General features: G+C 38.7%; 1 long non-coding RNA gene across 1 annotated transcript; it reads left to right on the plus strand.

Annotated features, from left to right (window-relative positions):
• The first annotated feature begins 225 nt into the window (after nt 1-225).
• LOC139635842 (uncharacterized) lies at nt 226-5,455 on the plus strand. The gene is made up of 3 exons (XR_011694297.1): nt 226-473; nt 4,373-4,423; nt 5,060-5,455. It is a non-coding gene; the product is annotated as an uncharacterized lncRNA (long non-coding RNA).
• Nucleotides 5,456-17,882: the final 12,427 nt, after the last annotated feature.

The following is a 17,882-nucleotide window of genomic DNA, read 5'->3' on the forward strand; positions in this document are numbered from 1 at the left end:
ACAAATGTTGATTTTATATTTTATGCAGAATTTAAATCTCAAGTCAAAGCTATAAGTAGTTCTCAAAAGTCATCAGAGTCAAGTTGCTGCTGCTTTTGCTAGCCTCGTTTTTATTTTTTACACTTACGAATTTATCTTGCGGAGGAATACTTTTCCTTTAATTATATTGTGCTAGTGCCCGGGCGCCTGCTGTATCCGTGCGCCTCCACGGGGTAACAGGTGTGTTTGCCTTGTTTTGATTGTCACCGGGTTTTGTTTTTTTTAACAAGTCGAGCTGTTTTGTTCACAGACTCCGAAGGAAAAAGTTATTATAAAATGAATGTCGGTATCTGGCTGACGCATTAGAGCGGGAGAAAATGGACCGACAGTAGCTATTTGTATAGTTTTTGAGTGAGAGGGGCCAAACGAACCATGTTAGGCTTCTCTGAGACAGGTACAACTAGCATGTCTTCCCTTCAGCAGTCAACTCTAAGGTAGGACAGTCAGTTAAAATTTAGTGTGCCTGTTTTATTAAGAGCAGCTTCTTTTAATTCTCTGTTTTACTGGTTAATGTAATTAGCAACTATTTTGACTTGAAAGCGGGAAAAGCAAGGTGACATTAACCATGGCTGAGTTCCATTTAGGTATAGTTTACCAGTCAGCCATGACAATAAGTCAAAATATCTGCGCTGTGCAACTTGCACAGCTGAATATTATGCAATCCCTGTTAATGGTATTAGTTATACCTGTGTGTGCTGATGGAAAAGGACCTATTGAGGATATGTTAGGGTCAGTTTGATGGCAGTGCTCCTTGTAACAGGCCAACTTGTTCTCACGAAAATCCTGCACTATAAAGGAATGACCCTGACTTAAGATGCCACCACACATTTTTTGAGCTTTGAATTTAGTTTTGTCAAGTTTAGGGTGTCTTATTTTGGTAAAAGTTATTGAGATGGTTTTACTTACTTTAGCATAAGCTGCTTTGGTTGTGTCCAGGGGGGAAATGCGAGGGATTTTTCTTTGAGACTGACATTTCCTTTAAATGAGTAGCCTACTAGTTTTGCATGAGATCATGCTAAACAGACAACACCTTCAGGCACAGTTTCAATACCTTACATTTGTGCACATTTTTGTGGCAACTTTGAGTTTGTGGAGTGCCACTGCAATACATAATATTTCAGTCAACGCTAGCTGAAAAGTTGTACTAAGTTACAAAGATTATTTAATGTTTAGAAACTCAAGATCCCTCTGGCCATCAGAATGGTACTGATGACCCAAACTGAGAAGATGAGAGAATGCTGAAATCTATCATGAAATTCTCCCAAATTACACACAGAAAAATCGAAAATGGTTGTAAATACTTTCATTGGGACTTTTTCCTGAGAAATAAAAAGGGGAAACTTTTTTTGAGAAGAGATGTTGATACATTTTTTCAGTGCCTTTTTTTTATGCTGTGAACACCATGGATAGAGCTTTATTCACCTCCATTGTGTTTAAGTAGTGATGGAAATCTCAGAGACCTGGGCAAATAAAATCTAAATTGTTTGCATGATTGGATACCACTGGAGGTAAATGGAAAAAAAAAAAGCCTTTTTGTAATTTGAATGAATTTAACCTGCTTAATCCCCTGTGCTTGTGGTAATTCAAGAGATCAAGTCAGAATTCTTTTGCCACATTGTTTCCCAGAATCCTCCAGGCCGACAGTACCTGGACTAACCAGCTAATTAGTGCTACCTGAGTGAATCCATGCATGTATGGCCTTAGGTACACTGTGAACCAACACTTACAGAATGAATAAAATAAATGTCCATGCTTGCATAATAATAATGACGACAGGCATAATCTTAATCCATGCTTGCACTATAGTCTGCAGTGTCTGTTTATCTAGGTCTACTAAACGTAATCCATCTGCGCCACCTGCATCCTGCAGCTTACCCAATTGTCACAGCTGGAGCAGAGATGCACAGCAGTCTATCAATAATATCTGCTGGGGACCGGATCGCGTGCAACCTCTCCTAACCTCACAGGCCATTTACTATCTGTTTCTAAAGCACACTGACCTGTACTTGAACTAATGTATGTGAGTGTATTAAGCCAGAGCACATCCATAATCTATCCTGTAATTAGCTACATCAGATGGAACCCTGCATGGTATATAGACTGCATATAGTCTGCATTATATTTATGCAGTTAACAAGGAAGCTAAAGTAGATATTGACCTCTTAGACTGGTCATTTAAGCTCATAGCAGGTTTTACTATGATGATCTTAAGGCATGTCTGCAGTAGGTTGAGAAACATCCTTGTTGTAAAACCATCAGTGAACTAAATTGAATCCTGCAAGAATAATACAACAGCAATAACTGTTAGACATTTCATTAGTGTTAAAAGTATTATGTTGGAGATCATAATGTTCCTCATATGTCCCACAAAACTGGATGTAAATCATAGATGTTTTAAAATGAAACCTCAGAATTCATACATGGTAAAGTCCCTTTGAAAGCCTTCTCCCTTTTTGTATGGGTGGGAGTCTGGAGGCACAAACAGAACATGCAGTTATGGATATGTGTGTTACCTGTTCACCTGATAAACTCCAGAACAAAGTATCACATACACACACAATTCAGTATACATATTTTCTGTTCATCTCTTAACATATTGTTTTTAATGATAAGGTGTGAAAACACGGTGGTTACTGAATTAATGGAGGATTTTATTTTGGCAGTGCGATGCTCTGTGAAATGGCTTTGGTCTTTTTTTCATCTGAAGTACATTAGGTGACAATGGTTTAATGGCTGAAACATCTTACTATGAGTGATGGGGTCCCACATGAACAAACAAACAAAGTTTCTGCTGAAGTTCAAACAGTTTGGGGTATTTAACTTGAGAGGTGCCTGCTTTGTGAAGCTAAGGAAAATATGATGTCACTTACCTCCATGTGCTACTCATGACTGAGCAACATTTGAATCAGAATCTGATGATTGGTCGCTGTATGCTGATATTGCCAAGCAACTGTCAATCAAATCTGATTGCATCACACTCACAGACTGTGTCTTAAATTGCTCCCTGTTTTCTGTATAGCTATATGCCTATATAGAGATTTACTGTCCACCTGAGTGTGTACATTTATTTATCCACCACATAGTGCCTTGAAAAAGGTGTTGTTCATGGCATACTTTCTGTTAACAATGCCACAATTCAGTGCTCCACATTTTACACAACAACTCTGTTGGGAAATAACAATGATTAGTGTTATAAATCTCAATTTACTGCTCACTCTTGAGTGAACTATTGAATTTATTATATAGTAGTGAATCAGTGACTGAAGGAGTGACTTTGGATATAGCCACAGATTTCTGTTGAAGCAGAATAGCAGATTTTAAATGGTAAAATTTAATAAGTAATAGATAATAATTAAGTTGTTAATTTAATCATACATGTTGTAAAAAACTGGGTGACCTGTTGGCATTAACTGTTAAGTTTTAGTGTTACTGTGTGAAGACTGATATGTTCACCTAAAGTAAAAATGACTGCTTATTGAGTTTGCCAGGTTCTCAGTGAATGTGTGGTGTGCTAAGTGAAGTCTATCAGTGTTCGCAGATACCTATGACAGTGATTTGTGTTAGATAGCATAACTGATTGGCAGAGAGTGAGGAGGATGAGGGTTGATGTACTTGCTAGTTTGGGAGTGGGCGATAGTCTAGAGGAGTTGAAGTCAGATGTTGGTGTGCAGATCATACTCACTATTCCAGTTATGTTTCTTGTTTTTGTGTTGCACAGTAGCCTGTGTTCAGATGACAAATAAAGTGAGGGACTCAAGTTTTTAGGGGCTTTAAATGCTAGCACTAGCTAATAGTACCTGTACAACATTCAAATGATGTCCATTCGAGGTAGTTCTATCTGCAAGCTGACTGTTATGTGAAGGAACAGTACCTATAAGTTGAACTTTCCAAGATTGTAATTGATTCCTCACTGCCTGTATCACTCCCTCACCTTTCCAGCTACTTCTCTACATCTCTTTATTTTCTGTGTATCTTTGGTTGTATTTCTACTCCAGTCTTCCCTCTATTCTCCTCCAGCTGTCCCTCAGAATATTCAGCTTCAGGCAAAGCCTTTTGCCAGGGAAGTGAAATGTTTCCTTCCATTCAGACAAAATAGTATAGAATAGAACAGAATAGTTTGGATAAACCTGCAGTGGTTGTTGTAATGTAAAGTTATCTAAAGAGATTGATCAGTCATCTCACTGAAAACATTTTGTTCTGTTTGTCAGTGCAGCATTATGTTTCTGAGCTGATACCTGTGTTTTAGAAAACATTCCCATAACAGACAGAAGCAGCTACTAAATGTTTTGCAAGTACAACAGTGGATTCTAACTTTTTTTTTTTACAATCACAGTTCTAACACAAGAGAAAAAGGAAGAACCTGCCTTCCTCATTCTGTAACAAGGCAAGTATCACTTATTTCTCAGGAGCATCCATTGTTTGGCATGCTCTTGTTTGTAGCCTTCACCCAACCCAAATCCCTGAATGGGGCGGCTACTTCCTGTATACTCATGACTGATCTTGATGAGGCTACCCAAATAAATAAAATGTAGCTTAAAGTTAAAGAGACTTTCATATATTTTCTAGTTTCGAAAGAATTATTCTTGCCTCATCAGTGAACCCCATCTCCGGCTAATATTTTAGTGGGAACAAGTTATGATGTATTCGTAGATTTTCTTTTAGAAAAGGCAATTTTTGAATCATGCTATAATTATCTTCTTTCCAAGGCAGTGTGTTCCCAGATGTCTCCTCCTTATGTTCCTGGAGTGAGTTTCCATCTGGCAGACTTCCACTGAGCTCTCTCTCTCTCTCTGTCTCTCTCTCTCTCTCGCTCTCTCTCTCTCTCTCTGTCCCCCCCCCCCCCCAATGCACCATGTAGTCACTTTCAATATGACTGCATCAGTTTCTAACATAACACTTTTTAACACTCTGCATATATAATGCAAATGCCAAACCACTTTGCTCTAAATTTCCTCTTTCTCTTTTCCTCTCTCTCCTCTCTCTCTCTTTTACTCTCTGTCGGTCTGTCTTTCATTCCTAGCTGCCATGCCCCAGGAGTAGAGGCCTGCTCAATGTGGCAGAGATGATTTGTTTGCTTTGCAATTATTTTCCGTCAGTGGAGACAAATGGATTCATACTGCATAGAAAAACCCACACAGACAGGGCCGGAGCGATGAATGCAGTGGAACAGACTAATATGTACTGCCCAAAGATAAAGATAGAGATGGGGAACATGGAGCACCCCGCGTAATAATAAATAGCCTTATAAAAACCTCAGCACTGTGCTGCATTTTGAAATACAATGGTGTTATAACTGGAGTTTTAAAGAGCAAGTTAATGTTTTTAAGTGACAGTCTGTATTGATGCTTAATTCCCTACATAATGTGGGCCACTTTGACATTCTGTTGATCTAATTAATGTTACCTGTACCACAATGCAATGTGGTACAGGTAACATTAAAGGCTGTGCTGCTCTTCCTATGCTGAAAAATATGTTTCCACCATGTTTCAATCTAGCTGCATTTTGCTTAAAAATTAAAAATCTATTAAAATCATGATTATTTATTTTATTATGTTCTTTTTTGGTTCGTGGATATTTTCCCTTGGGGTTGGGCAATATCGCCAGAGTGTCAATACCTGCTTTACTGACAATAGTTTTGTTCGTTTTCCAAACAGTATCCACTTGTGGAAACTAAAACATGTTTTATTCATGGTTGTGTTTTCCGCTCTGTTCATGTCATATGGTAGAGATGGGTCAGATTCCATTGTTTAAGACATGTGAGTGTTCTCATTAGTAGAACAACTCATGATGGTTGTATAATTACAGTTTGTCACTTGAGGGTTAAAATACTGCGCATTGACAATGCGCTGCATTCATTACACTTTGGTCTAATAACTTGTAATGAAAGAAGTATTTTACAAGGAAACTGGTTATTGTGGTAACTCAAATATGACTTGAAGGCAGCATTAGGCATTTCAAATCCCTTACTTAAGGTTAGGGAAAGTTAAGTCTTAGTTAAATACAAATACTTTAATAAAATTAAATGCTGAGTTGAGGCACAATAGTGCTTACTTTTTACTGTTATTTATCCAAAACTACCAACCAAGTTTTTCAGTTTCCCATACTTAAGGACATGTGAGATGCACGACACAAATCCTGGTCTCTGGTATCCAAGTATTTTTTTTCTGTGCACAGCATCCATCCAAACCGCCACCATACAGCTTTTTTGTGGTTACATGGTAAAAACTGGAAAAACTGTTGGCAGTGAACATAATTCAGGCAGCAATGATATGGTCTCTAACATGTATTTGGCAAAAGCATGTAAAAACATGTAAACTTCAGGAGACAGGGTTGGTTTTATCATGTTTTCTAGTCTTACTATAAAATAATAATTCTTCATATTGTACTGATACACTAATGCAATTTCTGTAATAGTTTATATTTTCAAATTGAGCCAGCAGAATATGTAGTTAGAGGATTGACTGGAGGTGAAGGGTCTCCCCATTTGCCCCCAGTGTGTGATGGACACAACAGGGCTACAGACTTTTACTGTCTCTGTTGAACTTTCAAACTATCCAGAGTAAAAGAGATTAACCTTTTCCTCCCAGCTCATGTCGCCTTTATTTTTCTCCTGACTTCTGTCTTCGTTCCTCTTTATGACCCTGTCTCCCCTTTTCCAGTGTCTCTGTTGACTATCCCTTGTCCTGTCTCCCCCTCCTCCTCTTCTCTCCACTCCCCTCCCTCCATTTATGTGAAGGGCAGGTTCAGGGGTCACCAATTACTCAGAGAGGGCTGAGAAAGTTGTATGGGTTCTGCCCTCGGGGCTGCCATGTTGCATTATCATCAGGGAGATTGCAGGTATGCAGCAGCCACTGGCTGCCGGCACAACAACCACAACCTCAGGCCCAGCACTGGCCGTATAGACTCAGCTAAGTTCAAACCCTCCTCATGCCTGAACGGCTGGCTGGCTCCGATTGAGCCCCCCTCTCTTACTGAGCTGCTGGGCAGAACTAATATGTATGTCTAGACTTCCTGGGAACTCCTCTACCTGAGAATACACAGCTGGACAGTATGTGTGCTGATTGTTTTATACTGATAGGCTGTTCTTCTGTAATGTGCTGCTCCATGGCTTGAACAATTTTTATGATGCCTTGAGAGAATTTTTGTCATTTTAAGTGTATTTAGAGATGATGCTTGTAATTCGCTATATGCACGGAACGTTATGAAGCACTTCCGCAAAAATATAAGCCAGTATGTAAACTTCCGGGTGTGACATCTTCAAATTAGCCTTCAAGTAGCATTAGCTAGTATTGGAAATGTCTCTGATACTGCTTAAAATACTGGATCAGGAATCAGCGAGTGTGCGAGTCTAAGTCCCAAACTGTTACCATGTAGTGTATTGATAAACTTCATAGTTTTACACCCAGATAAAACCGCAGTTTTATTTGAGTACTGTGATGGCTGTTAAATCTCTGTAGCAATGATACTGGAGCACTCTGAACTTCCACCATCCATCATGTCTCTTTAAAGGTGCAACTCAGTTTAACCTTCTCCTTTTTTTTTTTGCTTTGCCTCCTCCAGGCTCTCTAAACTCATACGTACAACAGCCAGGCAGTCTTTTTTTACTACTTTGTTCCTCCTGCCTGCCTCAGCCACCTGGGTGCTGTCTGTGCAAAAGAAAAAAAAAATTTAGTTTGCAGGACTTTTGTTAAAGACATTTCAAAAAGTCCTGATTCACCTATCCTTTCCAAACCCCAGCAGAACCGATTTTCAGGCTCACAAAGAGGCCAGGCCTGGTGCTGTTTAGGCCGGGGCCAACAGAAGCTGTGCAGCCAGATGGATTTGTAATGGCTCCTGAATAGAGAATCCCAGAGTCTGATTCAGTGTGCTCAGCCAAACCCTTGGTAATTGCAAAAACAGCACTTGGTCCACTAATAATGGGTGCGTGTCATCTCCAATCCCCAGTCCGCCTGTCTGTCCATGCCACAGAGGCAGCAATTACAGACTCTGGCCTGCCACTGCTGGGCATTCGCACAGTAAGGGCAGGGGAACAGTAGACTTTGTGTACGTGTGTGTGTGGGCGGTAGGTTAAGGGGTGTGTTTGTAACTGAAAGAGGTGAATGTGAGTGAGTGAGTGAGAGAGAGAGAGTGTGAGAGAGAGAGAGAATGAATAAATACTGGAAAGAGTAAATGCAGACTTGTGGCTAAGCTTGATTTTTAAGAACAGAACAGACATTCTCACTTGGGCAATCAGCCACAACACTGAACAAGAATTATCCCAAACTTTGATACAGTAAGGGCTTTCATCTGCAACTAGCGCACTCAGTAAATGACTGGAGTAAATGATCAGAACATGATAACTTATCTTCTGTTAAATGTCTCAATATTCCATGATTTTTGGTGTTCCATATTCCTGTTTTTTTTGTTTTTCTTTTTCCAGTTCAGTTTCTTGATTACTTGAGATGACATTATAAACAAGAAAGCAAAACAAAAACATCTAAAGACTTTAAAAAAAAAAAAAACTATTAATCTATCTATTTTCTTCAAGTTAAAGCCTCTGTTTTTATGAAGTGTGTTGTTTTTTTTTTTTTTTTTAACTGTTCAACTAAGTGTGATAACTAAGACCTTGTGTGAGGAGCACAGTTGGACATCTCTCTGAGTTACTTCCTTTACTAAACACTCTCATGGCTACCCATCCATGACTCCTACAATGGCCATCACGAGGATTTAATAAAACATCGACTGATCTTTCCTGTTACGCTGCTATTGTTTTATTTGATTTTCTCTACAGAGGCATGACGAACTGGTGTCATGGCAGACAATAGAACATAGTCAGGGTCTGACCCCAAAACTAATTTGCCAGCTTAAGCTCTTTTAACAAGTGGCAGTTTCACCAGTGCTCAGTTTGTTTACACCCCGTTCTGCTCTCCCTTTATTTGTTTTGATTTTCTTTTTCTTTTTTGTGCAGGCAGCTCAGATAATTTTAAAAAAGGGACTTTTCCCTTTGCTTATTTTCACACATACTTCTCATGTTCCCTCAGGCTTGCTTTTGGTAAGTTCATGATTGAGTCTTTAGCTTTATTAGTGTTTTTTTTCCCCCAAGTCAAATAATTTGAAGCATTTACAAGATACTACAATTTCAATGCATGACTGTCATAACACCAGTATTGTGTGATCAATTCTTAAATTTAGAGCCTTGGTTCGCTTGTAAATAGCTCATTTGTGTTTCTCACAAACTTGAATTTCATTCCTTATGATTTGCTTGAAGACATAATCTGCTTTTGATTTAGTTGGACTGTTGTTGCCATAGAATTGTACCACAACAGGTAGTGTCTGGTTGCTTGCAGGGTCAGAGGTCAGGGCAGAGTAGCTGTAAGCAGCAACAATGTGTGTGAAATTGGACGCAGCTCTGTACCATTTGTGTATAAATGTGTTGATTTCCTGGGGCACCTTTTGTCGACACCTTCTCACAGATAGCAGCACAATGTGTGAATCTCTGACATGAGGAAAGGCTGATGTGCTGGTTTGTGACTCGATACGTTTAAAAAGACACTACATAAGGCTTGCAGAGATTAGAAGATATTAGTGGGACTGTAATTTTAACACAGAATTTACAATTATTTTTCTGCTGAGCTTTTTCATGCTGCAAAAATAAAGGTAATAAAACTTTGGTTATGATGAGTAAGTATTCTAAACTAAAAAGGCATGTATGTCTGTATTGGCCCAAAGTGACACATGAATGAACACAGTGAGGCTCAGCCACATATTATGCTTAAATGCCAAATTCTCTTGAGTCTGAGTGAGTACACTATGATGTCTGTGATGTTAGTCATACTTTTAATAAGTGCTTGAACACTGTGGGAAGAATGACTTTACCTCAGTCTGCCTACCACTGGTAAGCACACTCAGTGGCAGACACACTCTAGTGGAATCAGTTTGAGTGTTTTATGCTGCCATTTCCTGACAAAATGTAACCTGACTTGAGCTCAACAAGACTAGATCAAAACCGAGAATACACTGGACAAAATTGAAGATGTAGTTCAAAACTGTTGTGGAACTGCCATCAACAACTGATTACATTATTCTGTCCAGTTCTCTCCTTTGTGCTCACATATATAGTATTTTAATTCAGTTGGATTCCCAAAAAGCTGTATTTACATATTTGTCAGACAACAGAACAAATATGAAATAGTTACTGTTAACTACCAAACTATTTCCAAGCTGCTGCTCTGTTGCTAAAATTCTGATTTTTAAAAAAAAAATGTATTAATGCGACATTGTCTGAGAAAATCACCAAATACATAAGTTAAAGAGAAAGACTGCTGTGTTTTAGGCTATATTTACTTGAAAAATGATGGGTCAGAGAGAAAGTTAGAAGCTGCGGAATATCTTTCTTATTTTGTCTCTCACACAGAGCACAGCCTCTGTCTGGGATCCACAACAGTTTTAAACTACTGTTTTTCCACAAAAAGCGACTGGGGCCTTTATTTAATCACGGCTCTTTATTGGAGGCAGACTTTTATTTGAGGCAAATCTTTATTTCTAATTCCCTCTGTTTGATATGTATAAATGGTCATGTTGGTATGAAGGGTAAAAGTGTTGTGAGTTACTCCTGTCTGTTGTGTTAAAGTTACTGCATTATTTGTTAATAGTATCTCAACACTTCCTGTTATCGTTTCAGATTAAAAATATATTTCATATTTCGTAAATTGCTGTGCTGCAATAAGCATACTATCTCTTTTGAAAGAGAAATGGCCAATGGGGAAACCCTGATTCAGTCGCATGACATTCGGCTGACCAGTGGTGGAAATATCAGTCAATCAGTCAGTGACATTCGCCATTATCGGGCTGGCCCTTCTGTTCAGGTCCAGCCAACAACATCATCATCACAATAATATTTGTCCAGTGTTGGTATAATTTACTCCTAAAATGGGACATCTAAATGATACAGGAGTTACATCGTTCTTTTTGTGTTTGTCACACCGATAATTTTAACTGTATGAGTTGGGATAATGAGACAAACTGATATGTTCCCAAAACTAAATATGTAGTATGTTCAGTTTTAAGTGAATATTTCCAGCAAACAGATTGAAACATTATCACTCCATTGGAGTCATGTTTCTAAGCTTGTGACAAATTTCTGTATCTTTGAACAAGAAGTCATCTCATCCATTGATAATATGAAAATGTTGATTTAATGTTGATTTTAAGGAGTTATTTGTAAGTTTTGCTATTGCTACATAGCCATTGATAGCATTAACAATGATTTACTTAACAGCCAAGAAGAGTTCAACATCAAACTTAATTCTTTTCCTTTACTGTCTCCAGCAGTGGAAAGCAATGCCAATGTTATCTCTTGTCTCTATCATGTCAAACACCAGTGATAGCCGAAGCACTTGTCAAGCGACAATCACCACCACCTGCTCCCGGCAAGAAACCACATTCAGCAGCAGAGAAAACTTACAAATAGCCTCTTTAATAGGCTGCACTAAACCAAGTCTTGCACCGAATCCAGTGTCCTCATCTGAATGGTTCAGGACAAATATAAGTACCATTACCTTAACTGCCCTAGAATAGTGGGCTAAGACACACAGACACACAACATATGTGTGCGGACTTACACTGCCACAAACAAACAGTGTATGAACATACATACACAATTAGTTTTTTTAAATTGTTCTGGCCCTAGCTGTTTTCTCCAGCAGTAAAATGCCCTAAAGCTACATGCCCAGTGAAACAAGTATAAAAGCGAAGAATGCAAACTTATGGAAAGCTGTATTTTTAGTATTAGTCCTTATGATTCAGGGGAGAAGTGAGCAAAGTTAATGAAGAGAAGATAAAAGGTGAAAGGACAATGTCGTTATTATGTGCTCCAGTGAAAACCAAATCGGGGTGAAATTTTAGAGGCATTTGGGAAAAAGGCATAAGGAGGTAAAATTGTTCAGCTGTTTACTCGGCTAATGGGATTATTTTATTTTAGAATCCTTCCAGAAATGTCGTCATGGATGGACAGTCAGAAGATTCACTGTCTTTACTGAAGTAGGGTGGCGATGTCAAATGGCGAAGTCGAAATGTCATTCAACATGAATGTCCTGACTTGAAGTAAACATTTTTCTTCTTTTTGTTTGTTTAACCATAATAGACTATTGACTGTGCATAACCCAGAGATATCTGTCCTTACAGACAGTGCTCTGACATGGCCTTTGCACCATTCAGGTACATTTTTGTTCATTTTCATCACTCCCGTAGTTTCTTCCACCTCCAGCCCTTTTAGTTTCCGTGGAAAGTAGTGAAGTAAAATGCAATTCAATTAGGTAGTTGTTGTCCCGAGGCCTCTGATGTTCTTTCTCTTCCTGCTGCAGCTCACGTCTGTCTTCCATCTATTCCTTATGCAATGTTGAGAAGTAGACCATGCAATATTATTATTACACATGGCTACCAAATAGTAGGCTCAAGTGGGCTCAGTGGGGAAGAAGAAAAATGTAGGAAAAAGCACCCTATGCGCTCATGTTGTAAATTAAAGAAAACTTTAATTAAATCATTAGAGAACTGATCATTAATGAGCAAATTTTTTTTTTTTACACTTTTCACCTTTTTAATGAATTAACATATACCTCATAAAATGTTGCTCTGCATGCTTTGTTAACCTGAGGTTGCCTACCACAGCAGCACATCTGCTGTAAAAGAGCATCTCAAAAGAAAACATCCTGGTGGTGTCCAATCTCAAAACGACAAGATGACAGCATAAGTATTTATTACACTGAGTATTGTCTGAAAATTGGTTGTTATCAGTGCCTGGGAGTTGTCCTTGTGTCCTTATCATGTGTTTTAGATGAGAAGTCAACAATGACGCCACCTTTCAGTCATTAGCAAGTTGCAAGCAGTTTGCTTAGGCACATATAGATCTATAAAACTAAACAACTTAGATTTCTATTAACATTATGCTGTAAGTTGGTGTATGCAATCTCTTACAGATAAATAATAATTAAAATGCATTTCTAAATACAATCAGCACAAGTCATTGAAATAAATCATACTTAACACCATCTATAGTAGTTGGTTGGCATGATATAGTAAACAACGCATTTCCTAATTAGGTGTACACGCATATACTGTAAGTAAACCTTTGATGAATAGTGCCATTTATGATGGGAAATTTGTATTTGTAAAGTAAGCATGAGAGAAAATACTTGAATACAATGTTAAAAGATTGATGGTAAAGGTTAGGGTTCTTTTATATTGATAAGTTAACCAAAGGATTAGTCAATAAATCATAAAACAATCGAAAGTTAATTTTATAAGAATAATCGATAGGTCAATTGAATAATTGAGAAACTAATCAATAGATTAATCAATTTAAAAAATACTTATTAGTTACAGCTCTATTTGTAAGAGTACGATGTCACGTCCACTTGTGGTCACTACAGCAGTATGACACATTTTTATGGTAATATTTAGATACTCACAGCACCTGGCTGAGGTGAGGGAGAGATTGTGCTCTGGTTTAATACAGAAATCATTGATGCTGACTTCAGATGTAAGGAGTTTACTTAAATTTAACAAAACCGTAACCTTTCTCTAACCTTAACCAAAATGCTTTTGTTACCTAAACCTAACCACAGATGGTACTCTGGATGCAAACCTAGGTCTCCGGTGTGATAGCTATGAGCTTTATATGCCTGCTGTCCACCTCAACCACCTCCCAACGACTCTGCTGCTGATTATAATTGTTGTGAGCTTACTTCATTAAAAAATATGTTACCTCTGAACGTAGCATTACAATTCATGATTACGCATCCAACAAGGACATATAGCTGGACCCTGTACGATACATGAGTCTAGTGCTGCTGTGGCTCTATGATCAGGTGAAAGACCTTGAATTATAAGCCAAAACCTACACCTTAGGCATTCACAGAGGGACTGCCTGTAACCTCTTGTGTCTAGTATGAACATAGTTTAACCCATAACTAGTTCTTACATAGAAGTGGGGCTTTCTCAGTTTGTGTGTCATGAGTACAATTTTTTGTTATGCCGACATGCCAGTGACAGCAAGAGAGGTGTTATGTTTTTGGGTTGTCTGTCCATCCATCCCATTCTTGTGAACACGTTATCTCAGTAACGCCTTGATGGAACTTCTTCAAATTTGGCACAACATTAGCACTCAAGGATGAACTGATTACATTGTGGTGGTCAAGGTGTCACAGTGTCCTCATTAAACACAGTTTTGGACTTGTGAACGCGATATCTCAGTGACACCTTGGGGGATTTTTTTTTTTTCAATTTGGCACAAACATTTACTTGGACTCAAGGATTAATTGATTAGATTTTGATGGACAAAGGTCAAAGGAAAAGGTCACTCTGACCTCTGTAACTCACAAATTCATACCTAATTATGACACAATTCAATCAAATATCTATAAAGAATATCCAAATGGTCAAAGATCAACTTCACTGTGACATCATTATGTTCCATAAAAACTCCTCTGGCCATTATTCACTACTGTAACTCAAGAAGTAGAGATTGTGACAACATTTCCTCCAACTTGGCTGGTTGGCAGAGGCATGCAACTGTCATGCAGTAATTCTAGTTTAGTTACCTCTCCTTTTATTGAGTAAAATCTGATCTGTAGTCTCACATTGCATTATTTTATCAAAGGAACAACATCTTAACCCCCATCTTACCCACCCTCACTTCAACCTGTATTTTACTGAATGACGTGTAAACTGGCAGAGGACTTTGGCAGGGCCATGATAACTCACTAAACAGACACTAAGTTCAGTGGCCTTGCTCTCTCTAAAGCCAGGCTTTTTGGTAATATTTCCTTAGGGAGAAAAAAAACAGGAGAACACTTTAAAAGTCAGTGAGGAAGAGAGAGAATGAGGAAAAACCCTGAAGGCAAATGGCAGGGAACAGCAGTGCCGTTAGACGGAGCTACTTTAGCTGTCATGCAAGAGTACGTGAACGCACCAGTGAACGCACACAGTCAGCATCACTGAGCACACATACAGAGACAGCCATGGTGATGACGATGATGACTTAGCCCAAGATACTTATCATGGTGAAATGAGCTGCTGTAAATAACATTTCAACTATTTATCAAAATAACAGCACCATTTAGCCGAGTTCTTATAAATGTACCCATAAAACCAATAAGATGTCAGGTTTATTTGTCATGGTACAGGTTAAACCATTTTTTATTTATTTTTTATTTAAATGGGTTTTTTCCCTAAGTAACTATAAGGAGAAAAACAACACAAGTGTATGATTCACTGCAATATCATGTGACTGTTGGAAAAGCAACTGACCTCAAAGCCGTGCAATCTGCTGCGTAGTTAGAAGTCGACCAACAAGTCAACCCAAGTGGCTTAAACTCTCCAGAGATGTTTGGTTTGTCAAAGCTGATTAGACCCAGAGAGGCGTAAGCAGACACTCTGGGATAACACGTGGTGACGTTGAGTTGAGCCGTTGGCCTCAGCCTGTTTACTGGACGATGTGTTGGGGCAGGGAAAATTAAGTGGAGAGCTTGTACAGATGGAGATGATGATGGTTGATTTCTCTTACACAAGTCTCTTTGTCTCTCTATTCTCTCATTGTATTTAATGACACTTTCTATTTAATTTCTCAGCCAAATCTTATTATCTAGTAATTGTGTTTGCCTGTGCAGGCATGCATGAATCTTTGGTTTCGATGTGTGTACACATGCACAGTTGTTATAATGGCCCTATGCTAGAGACACATGTTTGCATGTTTACATACAGCGATAGAGGGAGATACTGTGTGTTTTTCTGTCTGTGAATGTGTGCACTGCAGAGAAACAGTATGGAGCTTTCTGTCACAGCTCATCACACCACAAGATCACACAACACAATGTGACAGTGCACAGTGCAGCTCAGCAAGTGGCACTGGGATTTTAATTGATGTTAAAACCACCAAGCAAAGCGCTGATGGGCACCGTGTATTGAGAGAGGGAAAAAGTAAGAGTGATTGTATCTGCACTACAGTATCATTCTGAAGCAAAGCAAAGTTGAAGATTGATATTTTTGTAAACATGAAAATCGTATGCTACATTTACATCAGTTGTGAAAGTCAAATGTGTTTTCATGACATTTGTTCACATGTGGTGACACTACCAGCGGTAGTCTGTGGTAAACTCATCTCGGGGAGGTGTTATGCCACTTTTAGTGGATTAGAAATATGCTAAACAGCTGCAGAAGGGACATTTTTTGCAAAGAAAAACATAATTCACTTTTAACCATTAAAATGAGCCACCTGTGATCACATATTACTTTATAATAAAAAAAAGTACAACAGGGTCACCAGGAATAAAAGCAAGGTATGAAAACTGGTGCCAAATTATTCCAATACTACAAAATATTAAAAAACACTATCATAGGATACATGTGCCTGATTTTTAGTTAAGAGATAAAATGGAAAAAAAGGGTCACACCTCTTAAGCTCTAAAGTTTTTGAGATATCTTGCAATTTAACAAACGAATGAGACTGACATTTTTGAGGTAATAAGTTCATATTTCATATTTTGATCTGTGGGCTTTGTATGGGACTATTGCAAAACATACAGACTGGTAAAAGGGTTATGCTGAATTTTATTGAAGATTAAGACTACATATTTATGTGCAACTGCAGTACAATTCCACTCATTCAATTGGTTAAGTATGTTTTTTCCTAAGGCTAGGCAGCAGCATTAAGATCGTGTCTCTCCGCTTCAGCCTTTTCAGCGTTGTTCCCCTCTGTCTCCAAACTAGTTAAAGCCAAATCCTCTGCATATGACCCTCCTTAATCTTGTATTAGACAAAAGTGATCCTCTGTTAGCTCAGTGCATTGAGCTTATTAAATGATGATGAGTCTCACACTGAGTTAACTCATTTGGAGAGGAACTACAGAGGTGTACTGGGGGAAATTAGCATAGCTTTAGCTTAACCTACCATAGCTTAGCCTGGCGGGCTATTCTAATAAAGCACCTTTAGACTGACAACAAAGCTAATATTAGCTTAGCATTAGCGTTAGCAAACAGGGGGCTTAATCAGGCCGTTGGGCTGTCAGAACGTATAACCACATGCTTCCAAGGGTCCCTTTGGAGTTATAATCCTGGGTCTCGGCAGGCGATGACCTCATGGGCTGGACTGGTGCCTGTGGGAGGATTGGGGAAACTGTGTGTGTCTCATAGGCCACTCACTGAGATTTGTGTGTGTGTGTGTGCGTTCTTTCTGACTGATTGTTTTATTGAGGCATACGACACGGAGACTCTACTGACACCAGCGAGTTGAACTTTACAAACATGCACCAGAATAGAAATCCAGCTGTTTTGTTTGGGCATTTCTGTGCAGTATCTCATGGAGCTGCAGTGTGTGTAGGCCCCAGGATATGAGAGCAATGATATTTCAATTGTCTCCGTGCCACATTGCATTAACAGTGTGCCTTGTTTTTCCTCATGGCTACAAGATAATTGAAAAGGTTAACCTGTCAGTTTTATCTTATGTTATTTGTCTTTGCTCAGATTAAAATAATGGTTAAGGACATCTGTGACTGGCAAGATGGCACGCTCACTTGAGTCTACTATGACCAAAAGGCCATCTTGTACTTATGACAGCGCTGCTACAAAGCCAGATAGGTTGTTATCGGGAGCAAGGTTACGCCAATCTCCAGCAGCAAGAGAGGAAAAATTATATTATATTAAAATTATATCAATTTATTGTGTTTAGAATTGCACTTTAACTGTATGTGAAGAAAATGAATCAGTCGGGACTTATGTTGCCTGCATTTTCCGTTGACCCATCATCATGGGTTCCTAGGATGATATTCCAAGCAGGCCTATAGTCTAGGCAGACCACCCCTTTTATGAGAA

The sequence above is a fragment of the Trachinotus anak genome, unplaced genomic scaffold (assembly GCF_046630095.1).
Source record: "Trachinotus anak isolate AG129_WGS33_773 ecotype Australia unplaced genomic scaffold, CSIRO_AGI_Tana_v1 ptg000019l, whole genome shotgun sequence".
NCBI classification, from domain to species: Eukaryota; Metazoa; Chordata; class Actinopteri; order Carangiformes; family Carangidae; genus Trachinotus; species Trachinotus anak.